The sequence below is a fragment of the Mustela nigripes genome, chromosome 15 (genome assembly GCF_022355385.1).
Source record: "Mustela nigripes isolate SB6536 chromosome 15, MUSNIG.SB6536, whole genome shotgun sequence".
NCBI classification, from domain to species: domain Eukaryota; kingdom Metazoa; phylum Chordata; class Mammalia; order Carnivora; family Mustelidae; genus Mustela; species Mustela nigripes.
The window spans coordinates 54,339,962-54,345,747 of record NC_081571.1 but is presented as its reverse complement, the minus strand read 5'-3'; the positions used below and the strand labels follow the sequence as shown (position 1 = coordinate 54,345,747).

Sequence of the window (5,786 nt, the reverse complement as noted above, 5' to 3'; positions counted from 1 at the left end):
AAACAAGTAGGCAGAGAGGCAGGCAGAGAGAGAGAGGAGGAAGCAGGCTCCCCGCTGAGCAGAGAGCCCGATGCGGGACTCGATCCCAGGACCCTGAGATCATGACCTGAGCCGAAGGCAGCGGCTTAACCCACTGAGCCACCCAGGTGCCCAGTGGAACAGACTTTTAAAAGTCCTGATTTTGTGCTCCGTTGCTCCGCCGCTTGCTGGGAGCCGGCCCCTCCCCCTAGGGTCTATCTTCCTGTCGCTTTGATTCACTTCTCCGCCAGTCCTATCTTTCAGAAAGTGGTTGTTTTTCTGTTTCTAGAATTGCTGTTCTTCTCTTCGATCTGCCGATGGATTTGCAGGTGTTTGCAATCTTTAGATAAGCTATCTAGCTGATCTCCTGCTAGCTGAAGTAGTCTCAGCCTGCTACTTCTCCGCCATCTTTACTCCTCCCCACATTATTTTTTTAAATTAACATATAATCTATTATTTAGTTCAGGGGTACATGTCTGTGATTCATCAGTCTGACACAGTTTACAGTGCTCACCATAGCACATACCCTCCCCAGGGGCCATCACCCAGGAACCCATTCCTCCATCCCCTTCCACGCCAGCAACACTCAGTTTGTTTTCTGAGATTAAGAGTCTCTTATGATTTGATTCCTGAGTTTTTGTTAGTGGCTTGACCTATAATTACTGATACACATTCTTGGCAAATAGTGCTTTCAGTAAAGTTAAGCATTATGCATTTGGGTTGACCAAGAGAAATGTTCTTTTTGTTCTATGTAATTTCCTTTTAAATCCAATCAAGCAATGACTTCATTTTTTTTTTCATAATTCTGCCGTGGTGGTGTTCAGCTGAGGTTTCTTTTGTATTCCTTAGTTCTCCAGCGATAGGTGATATTTTATTAACTCTGAGGCTGACTGGGGATGTAGCATCCCAGGAGGGTCGGCCCTGTAGACTGGCTATGCCTTTCCTGATATGTGGCTCTATAAGCTTGTCAACCTTTGTTAAACTAGAGCCGGAAGTAGATGGTGATGTAATGGGTCTCTAAGATGAAAAGTAAACAGATTCAACATTACTATAATTTTCTTACTGCAAGAATCTTTAGCCATGGCATTAGCGTATTTTGGGTAGTCTGGAAAGCAGCAAGGCACATATAAAAATGTGAGATTCTTAAATGAAATCTTAAGCAAGGGGCCTTAATGTGGAAATAATAGTTCCCTGGGACCTGGAGGAGGTCTGATGGAGAACCTGCTGGGTCAGAAGAACTAGATCTTGGAAGAGTGCTTGTATTAGGAGAAGAGAGGCTAGAATGTTACGACTTGGGGAGAGGTGGGCCGGGCTTCTTTCTCCGAGTCTCCTCCTATCATCCTACTCCCTCTGTGCTCCTTCCCACTCCTCCCAAATCCTTTAGAAACCTTTGTCTATGGGGGTGGTTGCTATAACTGGGTTTAAAGGCTTTTCTCTATTATTCTTACAAGATTTCCCCGGAGTAGGGTAATATTATCACCATTTTGTAGATGAAGGAACATATGTCACTAGCCTACAATTATAAAGCAAATGGCAAAGTAGAGTTTGTTCTGTGCTTAGTTACCCCCCCCCCAAAAAAAAAAGGTTCACGATGTTCACATGCTTAATAGTGGAGTAAGTGGTATGAAGGTTCAGAAATACCTGGAAATATTTCAGAAGGAAAACTGCATCCCCACCCCAAGGATTCCCCCCCCCCCCCCCCACAAACATCTCAGAGGGAAGCTTCCCAATTCTCTCAGAAAGTGAGAAAGAAAAAAATGGTCTCCCCCTCTCCCCGGAGCATTTTTAAAAAACGGGTTTTCAGACCTTGCCTCAGAGACGGGAAAATTGGGTACTGTCTCGGGGCTGCCATGTTTTGGAGGGTCCTATATTCACAGTGAGGCTGGGTTTGGAGTCAGGCTTCCGCAGCAAGCAGCTGAAGGAGGGGTGGCCAGCAGCAGATGCCAAGGCAGCCTGGTGGTGTTCCTGTGTGACAAGCACCCTCGAGTCACTGAGGCCAAGATCAGTGTTGGTGGCAGGCCTGGTGACATATCCTTGAGGACATATGTTGGCAGCCTTCTTGGGATCCTTACTCCCCTCTGATTGTCTCTTTTGTCTGTATAACTAATCAAAACTTAGGTCAAGCAAAAGCAGAGATTAATTTTGTTGTATTAGGTCTCGGAGAGGAGGAAAGATGAGAAACACTTGTGCTATACCGACCTAGTGATTGATTTGTTTTCTACCTCAACTCCATTTGACACGTGAGCTTTGATAAGTCACAAGTGTCCACAGGGAACTCATCTGCAAAATGGAGCCCATCCTCCAGGTGTGAACAGGATGTTTTGAAGGGTAGGTGAGTTAAGATGGGTGAAGCCGATATACACAGTAGAACCTGGGTCTATATTGGGTACTTAACAATCCCGGGTCTTTCAGATGAAGTCTGAATTCTGCCATTTGGAGTTACACATTAGCGTTATCTGTGTAAATATCAACCTAGAAATGTGCAGACAGAGCACCTCAGTGTTTGGAACTCAGGTCTGTGATGTTCGTCGATGGGTCCTTGCTCCAGTCTCTCCCAGCTGGTGGGATTGCCACAAAATGACGTAAAAGTGGTATCTCGGGTTTTCCGTTTGATAAATCATTCCTTACCCACCTAGGGCTTAATAAATTGGAAGTTTTACTGCTTAGAAAATAATCAGGTGTTAAGAGAAGCACCAAATGTACTATCATTTTCTGAAGGTTAATGGGCTTTTTCTATTTCCGTGTTTCCCTCCACAGCAATACCATCGAACATGAGGCTGCTTTTCCCGATGCAGCAGAGATTGAAATGTCACAGCAGCATGATCAATTAGATGATGGAGAATAGAGGCATTTGCTACCTGACCTTAATCCACCGGGCCAGAGGGACTGCATGGAGAAGACTGAATGTGGAGAGACTCCCAGGCAGAGGAAAGCGGCAGAGGAGAGTTCAAACGGGTGCCGAGCCGCTTAAATGTTGACTCATGACGAAAAGGATATCCTCAGGATAAAGGCTTATGATGACACGTATTGGTTCACTCATTCAGTTCTGAGTGAGGACAAAATAAACATAAGCACCTTTTAACAGCAGCAAAAAAAAAAAAAAAAAAAAAAAAAAAATGGTAGAAAAGGAAGCAGGTAAGTTTTTGCAAAAAGTCTGGATTTTGGATCATGTAACCTGCTGAACTGAAGTGACAGGGAGAAAGACGCCAATGACATGCAGCTGTCAGATGCTCTACGAAGAAGACAGTGGGAGATGTGACTAAGGCACCAGGAGAGCTGTCTTCCTCTCTTTAAAGCCCTGTCCTGGGAAGGAGGGTTAGACACCTTGGGATGGGAATGACAGACAGGAGGGGTGTGACTTACTCGAAGGAATGGCTCCCCAGTATTTGGAACTTGACAACGGTCTCTGGAGCCACCCTGACCGGCTTCCCTGGGGCTGCTTCAGCGGATAAACACGGTGGTAGAGGGTGGTAGAGGGATTCTTGCATTAAACTAGATGACTTCAATCACTCCCTAATATGCCTGCCCTGGAGCTTCATACCCTCCTTGGAGAGGTCTAAGATGGCCCTGAGGCTTGTTGAGGAGCAGAACTAAATGAACTTCGGAGCTGCTTAGGCTTTGATAGAATCAGTCCTTCTCGGCAGCATGTGTGCGCATCACCGTGGGCCTGGGAATGGTTGCGAGTCTATTTTGATTATGGACAGCTGGTGTTCGCTAAGGGCTTTATCGGATTAGTCATCCGCAGTAACAATGATATGAAGCCTTTCCCCTGGATGATTAGTCGAGATCTATTATGTTTACTCTTTCAGTTTTATACTTATTTTTCTTTTCCGTTTAAGGACAACTCAATGTAAAAGGGTGTTGTGGTTGGGAATCTGTTTTCCCAAAAAAACCCACTATTTTTTCCTAGGATCCATTTGGTTGTTTCTATTTGTGGAGTTCCATTGCGAGACAGCAGTTTATCATAGCTGTGGAAAACCAGCAGGAGGTTCAGAGGAAAGCCATGGAAACGATGAAGACCAGGAAAATGAAATGCAAACATGTATCCTGGGGAGGTGAGGTTGAGGATAATGTTGACGCGTGTTTGCATGTCACTTTCCCTAGCACAGCGACTCAAATACATATCTGTTGATTAACTTGTGTGGGGCTGTGCACGACTGTGGTCTTCTAGTTTACGAAGGCTAACGGGGACGGTGTTTTCTGTTGAGATCTGTCTCTGAGCTTCAGGAGGAGCACATAGTGGGCCCTCCACACTTCACAAATATTCATGGATTAAATGGAATTCAGTGTTAGTTTCAATACAGGCATCCTGCTGATAGTAAAGATCATTAAACTTTAAAATGTGTTCCCAAGGAACACTGTGGCATCTTCATTTGAGAACATCTTTTAAATTGGATAGCTAATTATCTGTTTAGAATAAAAGCAGAGAAATAGTTCTGAGTACTTCTTAAGGACTCATACAGTTCTTGATTTCACTTGTGTGCTTTGCTTGTGTGTAAGAAGAGTGCTAGTTCCGTAACTCGGGGTGAAATAACACACGCACAAAAGATGAGTAGGTAGACAGAGTCGTCTTATTTGAAATCATTATTTTTCTCTCATCAAAAAGTATATGATTGTCCTAGTTCTGCACTATCAAATTTCCTCATAAAAAATGGTCACATATGTTCCTGAGAGTACCCAACATGTATTACAAACCGACTGTTGTCCCCAGGAGAAATCGATTCTGGAGAAGAGAGGTTAGAATAAAACTTGGACTTTTCTTGAAAAAGGAACTGCAGAGAGGACATATTGTTTCAGAACAGATAATGCCAATAAGATGTAATAGTGTCAAGCTGAAAGATGATTATAATTGTACCATTGGAGAAACTTTCTGTTCTTCTTTTTCAGGTGGATGGATACTATGGTAGACATTTCAGGGAAGACCACCTTTCCAGGATCCATGATCTCCCTCCTGCTACTATCTCCATTCTCAGCCAGGAGGTTTAGGTAATAGTGACCCTCCCTCCAGGTACATACTTAGTTGGCTCTTATCGGGTTAGTCTAATTGGTATATCCCAGCCTCCCTGTCCTCGTAGTAAGAGTGTGTGACACAACAGGTCAATGAGTGTGTGAATTGCAGAAGAGACCTTCTCTTCCTCTGGATGGGGTAGGAAGGAGGTGTGAGGGCTGACACTGCTGCAGCCATTAGCTACAAGGAGGGAGAGCCCAGATCCTGCCAGATGAAACTTACTAGCTCTTTGGTCTTTAGTTTCCTCATTTTTAAAATGAAGATGATAATATTACTTTCCTGTAGGTTTGTTGAAATTAAGTTGTTTAACTTGTATAAGATGCTTAGGGTAGTAAGCACCAATAAACGATACTTATTGGTAGATATGGTATATTTCCTCTATTTTAAGGGAAAAATAAACCCATCATTTCTCCTCCCTGAACTCAATGATGTTTTGGACCTAAGCTGTTTGGCTAATTGTATTTAATCTCATAAATTATTTTCTTTTCTATTACCTCCATACTTCAGCGATCTCTGCAAAACCTTCATTGAATTTTAGACTTCCCAGAAAATTGGGTTTTCCAGTAATACATTGTCCACATCAGCATTTAAATAATGAAAGGTCCAGGACTGATCTCTAATCAGAGAGCCATCTCTGGACTTCTTGTACCTCCGAAATGCCTGATTCTTCTTGAACTGTAGTTTTGGGAATAGTTTTGCAGAGAAGGAAGAGTTGAGAGAGGAAAGAAAATCAAGAAAGAAGAGCTGGGGTGCTGTTTAC

General features: G+C 43.5%; 1 long non-coding RNA gene across 1 annotated transcript; it reads left to right on the top strand.

Moving 5' to 3' along the window:
* Positions 1-2,788: 2,788 nt before the first annotated feature.
* Positions 2,789-5,274, top strand: LOC132002638 (uncharacterized). The gene is made up of 3 exons (XR_009399967.1): positions 2,789-3,153; positions 3,929-4,073; positions 4,906-5,274. It is a non-coding gene; the product is annotated as an uncharacterized LOC132002638 (long non-coding RNA).
* The last annotated feature ends 512 nt before the right edge of the window (positions 5,275-5,786 follow it).